General features: G+C 45.4%; 1 protein-coding gene across 2 annotated transcripts in view; it reads left to right on the forward strand.

Annotated features, from left to right (window-relative positions):
* Positions 1–2561: 2561 nt before the first annotated feature.
* CCNJL (cyclin J like) overlaps positions 2562–20973 on the forward strand; it is an 84384-nt gene continuing 65972 nt past the window's right edge. Inside the window, exon 1 of one of the 2 annotated variants that reach the window (XM_015063872.3) lies at positions 2562–2693. The gene's annotated coding sequence lies outside the window, so the exon portion shown is untranslated. The remainder of the gene's footprint in view (positions 2694–20973) is intronic. The other variant, XM_053226880.1, reaches the window with a different exon arrangement.

Consider the following 20973-nt stretch of genomic DNA (forward strand, 5'->3'; position numbering starts at 1 on the left):
CACAAAAACCCAGACAGCTTGAGTCTGGAACTGTGCATAACACTGTGACACGTAGTATGTTGGATGCTTTAGAAGTATCTTGTCTAGGAGTGCCTGGGTGGCTCAGTGGGTTAAGCATCCAACTCTTGATTTTGACTCAGGTCATGATCCCATGGTGGTGGGATCAAGCCCGATGTCAGGCTCTGTGCTGAGTGTGTGGAGCCTGCTTAAGATTCTCTCTCCCTCTCTGTCTCTGTCCCTGTCCCCTGCTCATGTTCTCTTTCTTAAAAAAAAAAAAAAAAAAAGTAAATATACAACTACCATACAAGCCAGCAATTGTGCTCATAGGCATTTGTCCCAGAGAAATGAAGACTTGTGTTCACACAAAAACCCGTACACAATTATTTATGGCAACTTCATTCATAATAGCCCCCAAATGGAAACAGCCCAGATGTCCTTCAATGAGTGAATGGTTGAACAAATCATGATATACCCATACCATGGAATACTACTCAATGAGAAAAAGAAACACACCATTGATACACACAACAACTGAGGTGAAGAACTGTAAAGAAAAAAATTCATCCCTTTGGCCCAGTAGTCCTACCTTGAAGAAGAGGGAGATGCTAAACACAGAAAGATTAGTTATTTAAATAAATACTTACTAAGCACCTGTATGTTCCAGGCTCTGTTGTAGGCACAGCGGGTAAAGCAACAAACACAATAAGATTGCTGCCTTTATGGAATTTATGTTCTAATAGAGAGATAGGCAATAAATCAGGTAAATAGGTAAATAGTATGCTGGTTGTCCCTATCTACTATGGAGAGAAAGTAAAGTGGAGGAGGAAATAGGAAGCTGGTTGGGGGTGGGTTGCGATTTTGGCAAGGTGTTCAGAAAAGGTGTTATTGCAAAGGTGACACTTGAGTAATGACCTTTTAGAAGATGATATGCGAATATCTAAGGGTGTTGTGAGGGGGGAGGGGAACAGTTAAGGAGGAGGGAACAATAAATACAAAGACCTGAGACAGCAGTGTTCACGGTATGATGGCCAAGAAGCCACTGTGACAGGAGCAGAGGGTCAGGGAAATAACGGTGCAGCAGATCACGTATGACATCATGGACCACTGACCTGACACTGGCTTTCACACAGTGATGGAGAGCCACCTGCAACATTTTTAACAAAGGTGTTACATAAATGATCGACATGTAAACAAATAAATGCAGGTCCCAGGTCCTCCAGCAGAGTACTGATTGGGCGAGCCAAATCCGGCAGTGTTCTCAAGTAGGTTTCCTAGCGATCCACAAAAGAAAGGGAGTGGGGTAGGAACCAGCTCCAGAGAAATGCCATCCTTGAACCTAGTTACACCAAATTATAGATAAATAACCCCACGGAGCAGGGAAGAGATGTTTTCCCTCTCCTTTTTCTAGCTGTGCTCTGCCAGGCTTTGATTCTGTGGAAGGTTACATGAAATCCTAGCAGCACATTGGCCTGGGCAGTGGGACATTGGTCTGGGAGTGGGACATTGGCCTGAGCAGTGGGACATTGGCAGGCTGCAGCTGCCCCTCCTCCCCACCCCATCTTGACCCCAGGGTCCAGTCACTCCTTAATGCCTCGTATACAACTTCTTGTTTCCACTTACTTTATTTAAAGCTTTTATTTGGGGGACAGGGATGCCTGGGTGGCTCAGTCAGTTGAGCGAGCCACTCTTGATCTCCGCTCAGGTCATGATCTCATGGTTTGTGGGATCCAGCCCTGCATCTGGCTCGGTGCTGACAGTGTGGAGCCTGCTTGCGATTCTCTCTCTCCCTCTTTCTTTGCCCCTCCCCACCACCCATCCCTGTGTTCATGCCCACACACACTCTCTCTTTCTAAATAAATAAATAAACATTTAAAAATGAAATTAATGACAGAATTGAGAAACATTCAGTTATCACACCCATTCTGCAGATAATAAAGTTGAGTCTCCTACATTTAGAAGTATAAAATCAAAGACTTGAACACATAACTATTGTTTCTGGCCCAGCCCCCTTATTTTAGTAACTGGCAACCCCATCCACCTGCGTGCTTAGCTCAAAAATCTTGGGATCAGAGGCACCTGGCTGGCTCAGTTAGTGGAGCATGAGACTCTTGATCTCGGGGTAGTAAGTTCGAGCCCCACATTGGGTGTAGAGATTACTTAAAAATAAAATCTTAAAAAAAAAAAAAGGTTGGGACCATTCCCTCTATCACAGTGTTGACAAAGAGAGTTCATCTTAATCCTAAATTAGCAGGACCTTGGTTTGGCAGATGGAGCCTCCTACCACAACTACCATCTGTTGATTTTTTTGCTCTGTGGCCCAGCTCCTGAATTTTGCTGATATGCTTTAACCTTTAAAATATATGTGATTTTGACATTCTACTTATTAACATCTCTGTCTATTGTGAACATAGAAATAAAATGTATTCTTAGCCAAATTTTTGAATAATAGTGAAACTTGAAGGAAAATGGGCTGTGGCCTTGGGCACCCAGAGCACATTGATAACATTATTCCATTTAGTTGTGTGTTTCCAATTAGTCAACCGCAGCTTGCACTTGGCAGATATGGGTAACAGATGAAAAGCACTCTCTGTGTCAGCATTAATGTCTCGCTGAAAGCAAGTCAGTAACGATTTGTAAGATGAGGCATACATCAAAGAGAAAACCACCATAGCATCAGGCTGAACCATTTCAGGGTAAGCAAGGCTTTATGTATTTAAAGTGAAGGATGTGTTTGTTTGGATGTGCTTTTGGCATGCTGCTTCTTATAAATTCTTAGTGTTGAAAGCAATTACGACTTTTCGCTCCGGCAGTGGTGAACTCAAAAATATGCTTTTTATTTGTTTATACCTAAAATACATATATATTTGTTAATTATTATCTTTGTCTTGGATTTTATTGTTCTATCTTCAAAGCCATCTCTTATTTGTGGGATTGAGGCTTAATCACAAGTACTTGGGCAGAGTATAGTACTGTAGTTAATTTTGCCTGGTATTTTTCAGGTTTTAGTATACTTAGGATGAATGCTTGTGCTAATACTAACTCTTGCTGGGATGCCTGAGTGGCTCAGTCAATTAAGTGTCTGACTTTTGATCTCGGGTCTTGAGCTCAGGGTTCAAGCCCTAGGTTGGGCTCCATGCTGGTTATGAAGCCTACTTAAAAAAAAAAAAAAAAAAAGACTAGCTCTTGCTTACTGAGCCCTTACAATGTGCCAGGACCCCTAGTAAGTGTTTCCTCTGCATTATCTAATGTAATTCCTTCCTATCCAGTGTAGATTTCATGGTCCAACATTATAATCACTCCCTTACACAAACGACCTTAATGTCCTTATCTTCTCTTCCTATTATTCTTCCCTAGAAAAACTTTGATCTGGCCACACCCAAACCTCTTCTTTCTCCATTCACTTATTCCCAATTGAATGTTGAAGAGAACAAACTGTACCAATTGGCCTCACTTTATTATTATTTTTTTTAATTGGTCTCACTTTATTTTTTTTAATATTTTTTAAAGTGTATTTATTTATTTATTTATTTTGAGAGAGAGGAAGTGCAAGTGAGGAAGGGGCAGAGAGAGAGGGATAAATAGAGAGAATCCCAGGCAGGCTCCACACCACCAGGGCAGAGACTGATGCAGGGCTCGAACTCACAAAGCATGAGATCATGACCTAAGCTGAAGGCAGACGCTTAATCTACTGAGCCACCCAGGCACCCCAATTTGGTCTCACCTTAAATTCATGTCTTCAAATCTCTAACGGCACAAAATGTACCCTGGAAATTCTGTCAGCTTCCCTCCTAGACTCCCAGCATTCTCGGTGAAAAGTTCCTGAAGTGGCAAGCAAATGGTTTGTCCAAGGAGCTGAGTGATGAGGTAGGGGGAGAATAGCGGAAGGGAGTGACAGAGTGGTTACAGGGACCCAGATCATGTAGGTCCTTGTAAGACCTTGTAAGGACTTGGCTTTTATGTTGAGTGAGCTGGAGGACATTTGGACAGTTCTGAGCAAAGGAGTGGCAAAGTCCAACTTAGATTTTTACAGCATCACTCCAGCTACTGTTTTGAGAATAGACTGTAAGGAGCAAGGACAAAATCAGGGAGACAGAAGATGGTTGCAAAAACCTGAGCAAGAGATGATCTTGGCTTTGCCCCAGGTGGTTGCAAGGAAGGAGGTCAGAAGTGACCTGATTGGTGCTATCTTTGAAGGTAGAGCCAACAGGGTTTGCTGATGATTTGGACATGGGGTGTGACAGAAAGTAAGGAGTTTGGCCTGAGCAACTATGAGGCTGGGAATTGTCCTTTCCTGAAATGGCAGTGGGAGGAGCAGGTTCAGAGGGTAAGGGCTCAGGGAAGGAAGTAACCGAAGACCTTGTTCTGGACACATCAGTTTGGAGTTGTCTGTTAGATGTCCTATTAGTTTCCTAAGGCTGCTGTACAAATTACCACAATCTTGGTGACTCAAAAGAACAGAAATTGGTTCTCTCACAGTTCTGGAACTCAGAAGTCTGAATGCTAAGTGTCAACAGAACCATGTTCTCTCTGAAGGCTCTGGGAGGACCTGCTCTTTGCCTCTTCTAGCCTCTGTGGCTGGTGGCATTCTTTGGCTTGTGGCCATATTGCCTGTCTCCCACAGAGGCAGGAGAGAACCAAGGGACTGTGGTGTGAGAAGCCAAGTGTCTTAGTCCATTTGGACAACTATGGCCAAGTATCATACATTGATTGTGTCATAAACAATAGAAATGCATATCTCATAGTTCTGGAAGCTGGAAACTCCAAGATCAAGGTGCCAGAAGACTTGGTATCTGGTGAGAGCCCACTTCTTGGTTCATAGACAGACATCTTTCTGCTGTGTCCTCACATGGTAGAAGGGACAAGGAGCTCCCTGAGGTCTCTTTCAGAAGGGCAACAGTCTAAAGTTCATGAGGGCCCCATGCTCATGACCTAATCACATTCCAAAGGCCCCACCTCCAAATACCATCACATTGGGGATTAGGTTTCAACACATGAATACAAATATTCAGTCCACAGCACCAAGTGAATACACTGTTGCAAAAAGGAAGAAATGATCAACCATGTCATGATACAGCAGGAAAGGTAGGATGAGGACCAAGCGTTGACTGTTGGCTTTAGCAAAATGGAACTCAGAGGAAATTTTGGAAAGAGCCATTTAGGAGGAGAAATAGAGGTACAACGTGGTTGAGGAAGATTCAAGAGACAACAGGAGGCTGGACCTTTTCTGAATCTGTTCATTAGCTCCAGTAGCTTTCTTGTGACTTTGGGATTTCCTATACATAGGAAAAAAATTGGAAACAGTGATGATGGTTGCCCAGCAGTGTGGATGTGATTAACACCCCTGGATCATACACTAACAATCTTTTAAAGGGCATATTCTTGGTGGCTTTGTCCAACTAATTTAAGTGGCCGACTCTTGATTTCAGCTCAGGTCATGATCTCACGGTTCATGACATTGAGCCCTGAGTCAGGCTCCACCTGCTGTATGGGATTTGCACACACGCTCTCTCTCTCTTTCTCAAAAATACATACATACATATATACATACATACATACATACATACATACATACATAAATGTTTAAAAGGGGCAATTTCTCTGTTATATATATTTTATCACAATAAAGTATTAAAAAATGAGAAGAGATGCTGGTGAAAAACTGTTTTGAGAAGTTCTGTTGAATGTTTGTTGAAAGCAGTGAGGTAGCAAGGAGGGAGATTTGAAGTCATTTTTGCCTAAGGGAATGTTGCAGCATGTTTCTATACTGATGGGGGCAACCTGGAAGAGAGACAGTTGGTCTGTGACAACAGGAGGGAAGGCAGCAGGAAGGTGAGGAAGAATGATGGGGGACTTGTGCAAATCCTCTTCTGAAGTCTTCTGTCTTCTCAGGGAGGTTGGAGGCCAGGGTATCAGTCAAGAGTGAAGATGGGGACAAGGTGTTGGAGGTTGAGCAAAGGTGTGAAACAGTGGCCAGGGTCCTCACCGTGGCCTTCACACCAGCACAGCAGCCTGACCTGGGCACTGTTAGAAATGCAAATGACCAGGCCCACCCCTTCTTATCAGGGATTCAGAACCCCAGGGAATGGGGCCAGCCATCTGTATTTAACAAGCCCTCCTGGTTTGTCTGAGGTCGATCTGATGCCCTGTCTGGCCTGAGAAGGCCAGGCCTACGGGGAAATGTGCTGTACCTGCTGGGCGTTAGCAGCCCTGAGCGCTGGCATAGAGGTTCTGATGTGGAGTCTGGAGCTGAACTGCCCAGGGTTCCATTAGAATTCTCCCACTTAGCTGTGTGATCCTGGGCCAGTTCCTGGACCTCTCCGTGCCTCAGTATTCTCATCCTGAAAATGCAGATGATGATAATAATCCTCATGAGGATCAAATGACTTCTTCTGTGGAGAGCACTTATAATGGTACCTTCCCATAGGGAACAAAATGCATGTAGCTATTATTAATAATTCAAAATGAGGCCTTCAGGGGCACCTGGGTGACTCAATCGGTTAAACATCCGACTCTTGATTTGGGCTCAGGTCATGATCTCGCAGCCATAAGATCAAGCCCCAGGTTGGGCCCTGTGCTGTGCATGGAGCCTGCTTAAGATTCTCTCTTCTTCTCCCTTTGCCTCTTCCCCTCAAAAAAATAAAAGTAAAAATAAAAAAATAAAGTGAGGTCTCCAGCATGGTTCTGTGGTTTTTTATTGCAGCACCTAGTTGCCTAGGAGTAGAGCAAATGACTGTTACATTCTCCAGAAGGCTGGAATTTTGCCATGTAGAAGTCGTAAAATGAGAAAAGGTAGCTGAGGAGTTAACTTTTAAGTTAAGCTTAAAAGTTTACTGGTAAGCTGTGGAATCTGCTGTGGGCAGAAGCAAGGATGGGCCTGATAGCAGGTGCTTGGGACAGTGAAAAGGTGGAGATCAATGGATGGAGGGTGTAGTGAGATGGAATGGTTGTTGGACTTGAGGGGCCAGAGGGGTGAGTTGGAAAGATTGGTGGATGGTTATAGCATGTAATGCCTGAAATGGATGGGTTAAAGCTATTAGTAATAACAAAGTCTGTGTCTGGGCTGAGTTAGTGTGGAGGGCAACATCACTGAAGAAGACCTCAGGACCTGAGAGTCCTGGGTCTTGGAAAATGACTTAGGATAATAAAAATCAGCAAGAATTATGATGAGGCAGTGGTAGGGATAGTGACAGTGAGACAAGGCCTCAAGTTCTCAAGGAATGAGGGGAAATGCCCTGGGGCCACAGGACATTGTGACCAGATGGTCTAGTCTGAGGATATGAATTTCTAAGCAGTGGGGATTTATGGAGGAAGGAGAGAGAATGGTTTGGGTGTGGCAATGAGATGCAGGAGGTCACCCACCACTTCCCCTTCAGGCCCCTTGGTACAAGGGGAATGGAACAGAAAACAAACCCAACCTAAGGAAGCTATAATGGGAGAACATTCTCAGAAAGGAGCCAAATTTTAGGTAAAGAGAAAACAGGAAGCAAATAGTCAAAAAGACTGGTGGTGTTAGTCTCTTTCTATGCCAAACATTCAGCTGGGCACAAAAGAGTAAAATGTCCTGTCCTCAGAGACAGAGTAAACAAGATTGAAAAGTCAAATATATACTCTATTAGTGCTAAATATTAGGAGAAAAAATAAAGCACTGGAGAGAGATGGAAGTGTCAGTAATTGGGAATTAAAACTATAATAGATGGCCAAGAAAGGCTCCCTGAGAGGATGACATTGGATATTGACTTGAAGGATATGGAAAGCTGACCAGATATCTGGTAGCAAAAAGAACAGCAAGTGCAAAGGCCCTGAGGTGGGAGGATATGCAGAATATCTGAGGAAAAAGGGACTCCAGTGTGGTGGTAGCAGGTGGAGGGAGGGGGCATCATGGCAGGAGATGAGGTCAAAGGGGGAAACAGAGGGGTGGGCAGATCATGTAGAGCCCTGTAGGTATAGGTAGAACTTGGCCTCTACTCTGAGAGAGATGGGAAGCCACTGAAGGGTTTGGGACAAAGGAGAGATGTGAATTGCATTTCGATGAGAAGATCCTGGCTGCTGTATGGAGGACAAAGTGGTGGGGCAAGGACTGATATAAGGAGACTCATTAAGAAACTTTTGCCAAAATCCAGCCAAGATTTGGTGGTGGCTTGAACCAGGGCAGTCATTGGGCCATGGCCTCAGGAGCCCCGACAGCCAGTACATCCTTCCTAAGAGAGAGCAGGCAGGGTGTGAGGACCTGCGTGCAGTAAGAGGGGCACAGGTATGTTGTGGAAGTTCCTCTGATTTCTTCCGGTTCTTACTGAGTAAGGAAGCAAACTGCACGTGAGAGGGGAGAGAACATATCATGCCTTTGCAGGCACAAGAGGAGGGTGGGAGAGGAGACAGACTAGAGCATTGGCTCTTAAATCTGAGCACGCACATCAGGCTGGACGATTGCTAATGCAGACTGCTGCCATGCCCCCCTCCCTCCCCAGGTTTCTGATTCAGTAGGTGGGGGTGGGGCCTGACAACTGCATTTCTGACGCTGTCCGCTGTCCGTCCAGGAACCACTTTGAGAACCACCAGCCGATAGTACAGTGGGCTAACCTGGCAGAATGGAGCGCTCACTTGTGCTTAATGATGGTGGCTTCACTGAAGGCCACCAGCACAGCTGTTTTCTTGTCCAGTCACGCTCAGCTGCACTGGAGCTGGCACGGAACAGACAGGTGGGTTTAACTGGGGTTGAGGTTTAGCCAAGCGGATGCTATGAATCATAAGAAAGGCAATGGGGGTTAAGGGTAGATGCAATGGAGTGGTTTGACAGATTGAGCTTGGGGCTGAAGGTGGACAATGTGGAAAGAGAGGACATGAGTCATTGGAGAGGGGGCAGGATCCCGGCCTTCAAGGATCACCGGGGGCTGAGTCCTAGAGGGAGTGAACTAGAAGCTGAGGTTATGGATGGAGCCAGACCCTAGCATGGGGTGGCCAAGGCAAGGTGATTGGAAGACAGAAGGCCATGGAATGAGAGTGTTGGAAAGTACATGTGTCTGTTGGGAATTGAAAACAGCAAGACTTGGGGCGCCTGGGTGGCTCAGTCGGTTAAGCGGCCGACTTCAGCTCAGGTCGCGATCTCGCGGTCCATGAGTTCGAGCCCCACGTCGGGCTCTGGGCTGATGGCTCAGAGCCTGCAGCCTGCTTCCGATTCTGTGTCTCCCTCTCTCTCTGCCCCTCCCCCATTCATGCTCTGTCTCTCTCTGTCTCAAAAATAAATAAAACGTTAAAAAAATTAAAAAAAAAAAAAAAGAAAACAGCAAGACTTAAAACAGGACCTGGTCAGAGAGCATGACGGGGAGCCAGGAGCTAAAATCCTCAAACAATGAGGTGGTGACCTGCTGGCCGGGAGGTGACTGAATGGGAGAGGTGACAAGAGCTGTGCTCCCATGACAGGAGGTTCAAAGCCAGAAGGTTTTACAGGAACGACGGTGGAGAAAGGTCTGGCAGTGACAAAGGGGAGCAAGGAGGAGCCCCCCACCTCCAGGGCCATGGAGCAGAGGCAGGAATGGCAGCACCACCACTCGACAGCGGCTGGGGAAGCTGAGCGCTTGGCAGAACTGGGGTCTGGGTCCTGGTTCTGGAGGCACAAATTAGAAACAGCTGGGGAAGGGCGCCTGGGATGTTCAGTCAGTGAAGCACCCAACTTTGGCCCAGGTCATGATCTCACGGTTCCTGGGTTCGAGCCCCGCATTGGGCTCTGCACTGACAGTGCAGAGCCAGCTTCAGATCCTCTGTCCCTCCCTCTCTGCCCCACCACCGCTCTCTTTGTCTCAAAAATAAATAAACATTCAAACTAAAAAACTGGAGGGGCGCCTGGGTGGCTCAGTCGGTTAAGCATCTGACTTCGACTCAGGTCATGATCTCACGGTTTGTGGGTTCAGCCCCATGTCCGGCTCTGCTGACAGCTCAGAGCCTGGAGCCTGTTTTGGATTCTGTGTCTCCCTCTCCCTTCCCCTCCCCTGCTTGTGCTCTGTCTCTCTCTTTCAAAAACAAATAAACATTAAAATTTTTTTATAAAATAATAAAAGTAATAATAACAAATAAGTAACTGGGGAACCAGGATACCATACTACTGCCTGCACCCCACCGTCAGAGATTTTAATTTAATTAGTCTGGTGGGGTGCCTGGACTCTGGTGTGTTTCCAAGCGCTGGAAGTGATTTGAATGTCCAGCCCAGGAATGACAGCCAGAAGGTGAAGGGGACACTAAAGAGTCTGATGATATGGGGGGCTTTGCCCATGGCTGGGTGGGGTCCCTGTGGGCGATGGGGAGAAAATGAGGGGGCACTGGCAGGAGGATCTGAGTCTGGGGGAGGGAGGAAAGGCCTGGGCTGAAGAGGGCTCAAATCCCCAACATGGTCGTGAGGCAGATTGTGATGGCAGTGGTGAGGCTGTGAGTGGTAGGGACAGGTACGGATGGGCTCTTGCCTGGAGCCCAGCGATGTCAGTGGCCCCTTCTTCACCAGCAGTGGAGGCCTGGGGGCTGGGGGGACCGGCAGTTCTAACAGAACGTCTGCAGCTCTGGGGGCCTGCTTCCCTTCAGGCTTCCTCCTCCCCACATCCGATCCCTCAGTAGGCACTAGTGAGGCAGAGTATGCCTGTGGAGCCAGATGGTCTCAGTTCAGATCTCCTGCCCGGGTGACCTTAGGCAAATCACTCAATCTTTCTGTGCCTCAGTTTTCCTATCTATAAAATGGGACTAAGAACAACACCCATCTTCCTAGGATTTTGTGAACGTTTAGTTAATATATAGAGGGTTGCTAGAAGAACGTGGGACAAACAGTAGACCCTATTTGTGTTTGCCATTGTTCTTTGTAAAACATACCCAAATCTTCTATTTCTCTCTATCCCCATCATTACTACACTAGTCCGAGCCACCGTCATGGCTGGGCGTCCCATTTTTTACTCCCTCCCCACCAACCTACTTTCTCACAAAACTGCAGATCAATCCACGTCACTCCTTTGCTTAAAACCTTCCCATGACCTCTCCTCCATGGCATTTAGAATGATGTTCCTGGATTATGATGTCCCTCACCATCTGGCCTCCTCTCCACTCATTTCCTCACCCGCTAAATTCCTAGTTCACTCTCCTTTCTCTTCTTTATCATGCCAGCCACACTCCTGCTTCAGGCCTCTGCACCAACTGTTCCCTCCGTTCCAGATTATTCTTTCCCCTAGACCATGCATGGCTGAATTCTTCTTGTCCCCAGGTCTTAGCTGAGGCTTTCCATGCCTCTGGTTACTTACTTTGTTCATGTCTATTTTAATTCTCTGCATGGCTCTCACTACCTTCTTGTATTTTTTCTTTCTTCTTCTTTTTTAATGTCCATTCTACTTTGAGTTTCCCTTAAAGCAGAATGAGACAAGGATTTGACTGTGGATTGGTTATTTGGAAGACATTGCCAGAGTGGGGGTGAGGGTGCAGGTTGAGTGTATATGCTGCTGAAGCGAGCACGGGGATGTGGGAAGAGACAGGAAGGTGCAAAATCAGCTAAGAGTGTTAGCCTTACTACTGTGGGGGAGGCACCTCTGGGAAGCTTGTAGAACACCTCACAGAGTTGTTCTGCTGAAACACGAACGTGGGAGGTGGAAACCTTTATCCACTGGCTCCCATTCCCCATTGGCTGAGGGCTGCATTTGGGGCATTAATTCCCTGACTTCCAGGTTGGGTATACCTAAGGGCCAAGCTAATTCTGGCTGCCTGGCTGCTTTGGAGAAAGGTCTGGCAGCCAGAGGCCAGTCAGCACTTCCCAACACAGCTGTGGCTAAATGCAGGGGTGGGAGGTATCACGAGCTCTGGTATCTGCTGCCTGACCCATGTCACCTTCTAGAGGGTAAGCTCTTAGTGAGGGGAGACTATCCTTTCTGTTCACTCTTGTATCCCAAGAGCCCAGCACAGTGCCAGACAGTCGGTATTTGTAAATACTAGTTGAAGGAATTTAATTCATCCTTTCTTCAATCCAGGGGTAGTTACTATTGTTATCTGCATGTTTTTAATTTTTTTTTTTAAGTCAGCTCTATGCCCAACATGGGGCTTGAACTCACAACCCTGATATCAACAGTCACATGCTCTACAGACTGAGCCAGCCAGGCGCCCATCCCTTTTTTTTTTTTTTAAGACAGGATTCTTATGTATGTGTGTATTTTTTTTTATTTTTTTAATGTGTATTTATTTTTGAGAGAGAGAGAGAGAGAGAGACAGAGCACAAGTTGGGGAGGGGCAGAGAGAGAGAGGGAGACACAGAATCTGAAGTAGGCTCCAGGCTCTGAGCTGTCAGCACAGAGCCTGACGCGGGGCTTGAACTCACCAACTGTAAGATCATGACCTGAGCTGAAATTGAATGCTTAACCAACTAAGCCACCCAGGTGCCCCTGTATGTGTATATTTAAAGTAAGTTCTAGGACCCAGCCATGTACCCCATTATCTGCATTTTTAGGTGAGAAAAGTAAAGGGAAGTCTTGCATACTGGGTCACTCAGTTTACCTGTGTTACAGCTGGAATCTCAACCCAGGCAAATCTGACTTTAGGCCCTAAGGTTTGAACTGCAAGAACTTACTTCATCAGTAGTTACTTCATCTCCAGTTACTGAAGATTATTCTTAGTCTTGATCATCAAATTTCATATTGGCAGTATAATGTTATTAGGTACATTTTACAGATTGCCTTGCTTATATGGTGGCATAATGGTTTTCATGTTGTGTGAGGGTGTGATTTAGAGGATTAATAAGAATGAAAAATGCAAATGATTCAAAGGCCTTGGAGGGTAAGAGAAATACTTGCAACTGGCCACGTTTGATCTACGAGTGGGTGGGGGGTTTCCTGGCAGGAACTGGAGATGGCGTGCACCATTTAAAGGGAGCCTCTATGGTGGCCCACATTTGGTGCTTTACAGTAGGGCTCAGCAAACCTTTTGTGTAAAAGATCCAATAGTAAATAGGCTTTGTGAGCCATATAATCTCTGTGGCAACTACCTACCTCTGCCATTGTGGCACAAAAATAGCCGCAGGGAATATATGAACAAATGGGTGTGGCTGTGTTCCAATAAAACTTTATTTACAAAAACAAGCAACAGGCCAGATTTGGCCCTTGGGCCATAGTTTCCTGAACCCTGCCTTGTAGGACTGTAATTCAAATCTTCTGATTTTTCAAGAGAAATTGGGAATTTACATGACATTTCCCAATTCTAAAAATACCATATAGACTGCCAGTTTGCACTCACTAATTTAGTGGCTTGCCATATTGCCTCAGAAGTTTGTGTACTTCTGTTCAGGAAATAAGACCTAATATCAACAATCATAACGCATGTGGCACGTGAAAAATACTGTGACTCAAAAGAGAGAAAATTTCCTTTGGGCCGGGAAATGGTTGCTAAGACTTGAAGGAGGAGGTGGTGCTTAACCAGGGTTTAAAAGTTAGGTAATATTTTTCCATGTAAAATTTATACTGTGGGAGCATTCCCAGCAAAGGCAATGGTATGAGCAAAAATATTTGGAGCACCACAAATATTTGTTTTGACAGAGAGCAGTAGGCAACAAGGCTGGAGAGCAGGGGAGAGATCAATGACTGCCAAGGAGGTGGGGGTCCAGTCTATAGACCTTGAGTAGCGTTCACAACTGCCTTCTGGGAAGGTTGACGTCACCAGTGCCCATTTAAGATTGGAGACTGAACATAAAAACAGACACTCAGATCAATGGAACAGAACAAGGAACCCAGAAATGGACCCACAAATGTATGGCCAACTAATCTTTGACAAAGCAGGAAAGAATATCCAATGGAATAAAGACAGTCTCTTCAGCAAGTGTTGCTGGGAAAATTGGACAGTGACATGCAGAAGAATGAACCTGGACCACTTTCTTACACCACACACAAAAATAAACCCAAAATGGATGAAAGACCTAAATGTAAGACAGGAAGCCATCAAAATCCTTGAGGAGAAAGCAGGCAAAAACCTCTTTGACCTTGGCTGCAGCAACTTCTTACTCAACACGTCTCCAGAGGCAAGGGAAACAAAAGCAAAAATGAACTATTGGGACCTCTCCAAAATAAAAAAGCTTCTGCACAGCAAAGGAAATAATCAGCAAAACTAAAAGGCAACCAACAGAATAGGAGAAGATATTTGCAAACGACATATCAGATAAAGGGTTAGTATTCAAAATCTATAAATAACTTATCAAAATCAACACCCATAAAACAAATAGTCCAGTGAAGAAATGGGCAAAAGACATGAATAGACACTTCTCCAAAGAAGACATCCAGATGGCCAACCGAAACATGAAAAAATGCTCAACATCGCTCATCATCAGGGAAATACAAATCAAAACCACAATGAGATACCACCTCACACCTGTCAGAATGGCTAACATGAACAACTCAGGCAACAACAGATGGTGACGAGGATGCAGAGAGAGAGGATCTCTTTTGCACTGCTGGTGAGAATGCAAACTGGTGCAGCCAGTCTGGAAAACAGTAAGGAGGTTCCTCAAAAAATTAAAAATAGAACTACCCTACTACCCAACAATTGCACTACTAGGTATTTATCCAAGGGCTACAGGCTTGCTGTTTCGAAGGGGCACATGCACCCCCATGTTTATAGCAGCACTATCAACAATAGCCAAAGTATGGAAAGAGCCCAAATGTCCATCGATGGATGAATGGATAAAGAAGATGTGGTATATACACAGTGGAGTATTACTCGGCAATCAAAAAGAATGAGATCTTGCCATTTGCAACTACGTGGATGGAACTAGAGGGCATCATGCTAAGCGAAATTAGTCAGTCAGAGAAAGACAAATATCATATGAGTTCACTCACATGAGGGCTTTAAGATACAAAACAGATGAAATAAGGGAAGGGAAGCAAAAATAATATAAAAACAGGGAGGGGAACAAAACACAAGAGACTCTTAAATATGGAGAATGAACAGAGGGCTACTGGAGGGGTTGTGGAAGGGGGGATGGGCTAAATGGGTAAGGAGCATTAAGGAATTTACTCCCGAAATCATTGTTGCACTATAAGCTAACTAACTTGGATGTAAATTAAATTAATTAATTAAAAAAAAAAAGATTGGAGCCTGAAGGGATCAAAAATGGAAGACCAATTAAGACACTGCTGTAGGCTGAATGTTTGTATCTGCTTCCCCCGCCCCCCCACCGCCCCATTGATATGTTAAAGTCCCAGTCCCCAACGTGTTGCCTTTTGGATGTGGGGCCTTGGGGAAGTAACTGGGTCTATGAATGATGTCATAGAGATAGAGCCCCATGGTGGAACTGGTGCTCTTATAAGAGGATGAAAGAACCAGAGCTTTCTCTTTCCGCCAGGTGAGGATATAAAAAGAAAACGGCTGTCTAAAAACCAGGAAGAGGACGCTCCTCAAGAACCCAACCATGCTGGTACCTTGGCCTCAGACTTCCAGCCTCCAGAACTGTGAAAAATAAATGTCTGCTGTCTGAGTCACCAAGCCTATGGTAATGGTGTTAGAGCAGCCCAAGCTAAGACAGAGAGTGTCGTAATAAGCAGTAAAGGTTTCTTGCAATGAGCTCTGAGCTCACAACCAAATTTCTAGCTCTAAACCTAGAATCATAGAATGCCAGAGCTGGAAGGGAGCTCAGAGGTCTAACCACGTCTATCCCCCATTGACAGGCAGGGAAGCTATGACCTGGGAGATGTCACCTGCTGATGGTCATGAATCAAGCTAGGGCAGAGGTTGGCCATCAAGCTGGGAACCCAGGTGCATTTGAGCAGGTATGCCAAAATGTTTTGGAAGCGTATCTCTCAGGAAGGGAAGAGGTCTGACTGTATATGTCCTGTAAGTTATAAAAACCCAGTATAAAATTTAAAGACAGCAGGAAGAATATTTGCAACAAATTCAATAGATGAATTCTTGTTAGTTTTAATACACAGCTAGCTCTTCCTTTAGCAAAACTCGAGTATGCCAACAGAAAGAGGGATAAAGGACAGTTTGCAGAAAAAATACAAATGACAGAGGCACTTAGGTGGCTCCGTTGGTTGAATGTCTGACTTCAGCTCAGGTCATGATCTCACAGTTCATGGGTTCCAGCCCCGCATTGGGCTCTGAGCAGCTCAGATTGTGTGTCTCCCTCTCTCTGTCTGCCCCTCCCTGGCTCGTGCTCTGTCTCTCTGAAAAATAAAAATAAACATTAAAAAAAATTTTTTTAAAACTTAAAAAAATACAAATGACTGATAATCACATTTTTAAATTCCACTCTCATTGGAGAGCAGAGAGATGTGAACTAAAACAATGTATTCCATTTCATAATCAATTTGGGGGAAAATCTAATATATTCTTCTTTCCTTGTTTTGTTTGATTAATGGTGACTCAGTTTTGGGGAAGGGCCAGGGAAGCAGTCACTTTTTAATGTTGTATTGACAGGAATGTGTTTTGGTAGACTCTTCCTGGAGGTTAATTTATTATCTATTTCAGAAGCCATAAAACTGTTCATACTCTTTATCACAGCAATTTCACCTCTAGGAATATATCCTCAAGATACAATTGGAGAAGTATAAACAAAGTATGTTTTTAGAAAAAATTTTTAAGTAGGCTTCCCACCCATTGTGGGGCTTGAACTCACAACCCTGAGATCAAGACCTGAGCTGAGATCAAGAGTCAGATGCTTCACTGACTGAGCCACCCAGGTGCCCCTGTTTTTAGGATTTTTACCTCAGTGTTGTTTGTAATACACAGAGAAAAAACAGAAGCAGTGCAAAAGTTACCAATAGCTGTTAGTCATAATCTAAAATATCCAACAATAAAAAACTGGTTAAATAAATATTTATCTGTATGATAACATATCATGTAGCCAATACAAATATTTTTGAAAGATGTCTTTTTTAAATATTTATTTATTTTTGATAGGGAAAGAGAGAGGGAGAGTATGAGTGAGGAGGGGCAGAGAGAGAGGGACAGAGGATCCCAAGTAAGCCCCACACTAACAGCAGAGAGCCGGATGCAGGGCTCAAACTCACAAACTGTGAGATCATGACCTGAGCCAAATTCGGACTCTTAACCATCTGAGCCACCCAGGCACCCCTGAAAGATATTTTTAAGGCATCTCGTGAGAAATGCTAACAAGGTAACCTGGGGCACAGGAGCAGGTCACAAAACTATGTATACATATGATTACAACTTAATGACGATATGGGAATTTTGCCTCACACCCATTCAGTGCCCTGTACTCACCAGACATCGTATCATTTGATCTTCATATAACTCTGTAAAGGAGGTGCTGTTATTATCCCCGTTTTACCAATAAGGAATTGGGATTAACTGGCTGAGAGCAGCAACTGTAAAGAAGCGAGGCCAAGATCGAAGTCTGAAGCGGTGTCACTCAGAAGCCAGCCTTAACCCAGCCGGCAGGAGGTGGAGCTAGGGTGGGGGGAGGGCAATACATCAGAAACATCCCTGGTGAGAAGATTCAGATCTTTGTACGAGTAAATGAGCACTTTCGGTCTTCAGGGGCTCAGAACGAAAATCTTGGAGGTCTTCCTGATGTCCCTCTTTCACATCCCACATTGGGTCCCTTAGCAGGGCCTCCTAGTAGCCTTAACTTCGAAATATGCTCAGAATCTGGCCCCTTTTTACCTCCTCCAGCACTGCTACCTGGAGCCTCTGATCTGGTTTTCCTTGACCCCCACTGTCTATGTGCCCCCCACCACATGAAGAATGTCACTACATTGATATCACATGGCTGCCTGGTTCTGGTAGGAGGGTGGCATTCAGGATCTTTTTTTTTTTTTTTTTTCTTAATGTTTTTATTTATTTTTGAGACAGAGGGAGACAGAGCATGAGCAGGGAAGGGGCAGAGAGAGAGGGAGACACAGAATCAGAAGCAGGCTCCAGGCTCTGAGCCATCAGCACAGAGCCCGATGCGGGGCTCGAACTCACAGACTGTGAGATCATGACCTGAGCCAAAGTCGGACGCTCAGCCAACTGAGCCACCCAGGCGCCCCAGGATCCTAATAATATTTTAATCACGCTTAGGAGGAGAGTGATACTTGTGTGATCAAAAACATTTTTAAATAGAAGATGGCCCAGCCCCCTCTCCCACCCCCTAGCCTCAGGGCCCCCAGACGGCGGCTGCTACCCTAATTCTTGGCCCTTCAGCTCAGGTCTCTGCACACCTGGAAGCTTCAGGAGCACCTCACAGAAGGTGACCTGCTGGCATCCCACTGCTGGCAGTCAGGACCTTCCCATCTTGAAGGCCCCACCTGCAGGCCCCAACAAGCTTGTCTGGCTGCTTTTTACTGTCCCGGTCTCAGTTTCCTTCCTGTTCATTGTCTATCGGAGGAGGGGGGTCTGGCAGGCTCAGGGCTTTGAAGTCAATGGCTGCTTTTATTTCCTCCTGGAGACTGGCTTGTTCTTAGGGTCTTGCTCCATTGTTCCCCACAGACTCCTAGTCAGTCTGGGAGGCTCCTTACCACACACCTATCCCAGAGGCCACACACTAGGGCTGATGCTGGGTGTGGCCACGCGGCAATTTTTTTTAAGCCAGTGTTTTAAAATTAAGCAATATCTCAATTTCTTCCTTCTTTTGAAAAATCTAACAGTCTAGCAATAATAGGCCCAAATTCTGAAGCTGGGACCATCAGAGGGTGTTGAAAGGGCTTCTTGTTCTGGATGTGCCACAGGCTGTTGCTTCACGGCTGTCCTACCACTCTGTCCTGCTCCCCTGTACCTCCCTGGCACCTGGGCCTTTGACCCTCAAAGAGAGAAATACTTCCCTATCCCTATCTCTTTCAAAGTGGGGCTGGGGCTGGGGCTGGGGCTGGGGGTGGGGTGTAGACCAGGAGAGCTGTGAGGCTTTTCTTCACCTCAGCAAGCTTGTCTCACTTAAATGTTGTCTTCTGGATCTCATTATGTCCCTGGGTCTGTGCGCCCCCCACGATTTCATTCCATCTCCTCCTTTGATAGAAGAAACTGAGGCCCACGGAAAGAAGGCTGCTCGCCAAGTCCCCACAGTGAGTTTACACAGTGCTTGCTTCAGGCTCTAAAGAGCAACACCCTAGGAAGTTTCTAGCCTGTTGGTTGTTATTCTGAAGGGGAAACATTAGCGAGTAGTTTGTACTTCCCCGAATGTTTCTTCTTTTCAGTCACAACATCTTTTTTTTTAAGTTTATATTATTTATTTTGAGAGAGAGACAGTGGGGGAGGGGCAGAGAGCGAGAGGGAGAGAGAATGAATCCCAAGCAGGCTCCAAGCTGTGAGCGCAAAGCACAACACGGGGCTGGATCTCGAACCGTGAGAACATGACCTGAGCCAAAACCAAGAGTCGAACTCTTAACCAACTGAGCCACCAGGCGCCCCACGTCACAGCAGTTTTAGGGAAAGAATAGTTCCTCCTTTTTACTAATAGGAACAATAAGGCTCAAAGAGCATACATACATGTCCATGGTCACACAGCTCTCTTGGTCTCGTATGAAAAATGGGGACAGTAACTCCTTACCAAATGAAGCCTGAGTCAGGTGATTCCTTCAGGCCCTGTTCGTGCCGCTATCCATACGCCCCTCATTTATAAATTAAATCAGCAAACCTGTATTGAGCACCTCCTTGAAATCAGGCACTGTGCTTGCTGTCCTCAAGAAGCCCACACTGTGTGAGGGTAAATAGTAATGTTGGGGAGAAAGAGGGAAAACTTTCCCTCACGTGTTGCCCGTGGAGGGAGAGGGATGAGTTCAGATTAAGAGTGATATGGCACAGAATATCTCGGGGAGGAAACATGAATGGGTGTCTTAGTCCATTTGGGGTGCTATAACAAAATACCACAGACTGAGCCACTGATAAGCAACAGGAATACATTTCTCACAAGTTCTGAAGGCTGGGAACCCAAAGGTAAAGATGGCATCAGCGTGGTCACGTTCTGTTGGGGGCCCTCTTCCTGGGTCATGGCCAGCTCCTTCTCGCTGTGTCTTCACACCGTGGAAGGGGCTAGGGATCTCCCTTGGGTCTCTCTCATAAAGCACAAATCCCACTCATGTGGGCTCCACCAACATGACCTAATCACCCCCCAAAACCCCTCACCTCCTAATGCCATCATTGTTGGGTATTAGGGTTTCAACATACGAATTTGAGGGAGACACATTCAGACCATAGCAGTAGGTTTCCTCTGAGTTCGACTTCAGAGGGGACAAGGTGGGAACTGGGTCAACTATACAATTTGCAGGGCCCCATGCAAAATGAAAATGGGGGGTCCCCTGTTCAAAAAGCAGAGAAATGTGCTGTTAAAAGCAGTAAAATATAAAGGCTTTTCTTTTCTTTGTCCGTCTCTCAACTTGTCATGGGTTTTCTTAGTTGCTATTTAATTTTCTAAATAAATAAATATTTTAAATATTAACATGAGTTTTACTGTTCATCTTTATATTGTGCGATGTCACTTTTCTTTTTTTAAAACACATTTTTTTTTTTTTTTTTGAGAGAAAGAGGGCACAAGTGAGCAAGGGGCAGAGAGATAGGGAGGGATAGAGAATTCCATGAGGGGCAGAGAGAAAGAGTGAGAGAGAGGGAGAGAGAAAGAACCCCAACCAGGCTCTGCAGTGTGGAGCCTGAAGTGGGGCTAGAGCTCACCAGATGTGGGGTTTGAACTCACAAATCATGAGATCACGACCTGAGCCAAGTCGGATGCTTAACTGACTGAGCCACCCAGGCTCCCCTTAAACATTTTTTTTTAAGTTTATTTATTTTGAGAGAGAGAGCACACGTGCAAGCAGGGGAGGGAGAGACAGAGAGGGAGAGAGAATCCCAAGCAGTGTCCGTGCTGTCAGCACAGACCCCAACTCAGGACTTGATCTCACAAACCCTGAGATCACGACCCGAGTCAAGATCAAAAGTGGGACGCTTAACTAACTGACTGAGCTACCCAAGTGCCCTGCAGTGTCACTTTTCAATGGAATAATAAGAGTATTAACTCATATGTAGGATCCCTGAAATTATACAATT

The sequence above is a fragment of the Acinonyx jubatus genome, chromosome A1 (genome assembly GCF_027475565.1).
Source record: "Acinonyx jubatus isolate Ajub_Pintada_27869175 chromosome A1, VMU_Ajub_asm_v1.0, whole genome shotgun sequence".
Lineage (NCBI taxonomy): Eukaryota > Metazoa > Chordata > Mammalia > Carnivora > Felidae > Acinonyx > Acinonyx jubatus.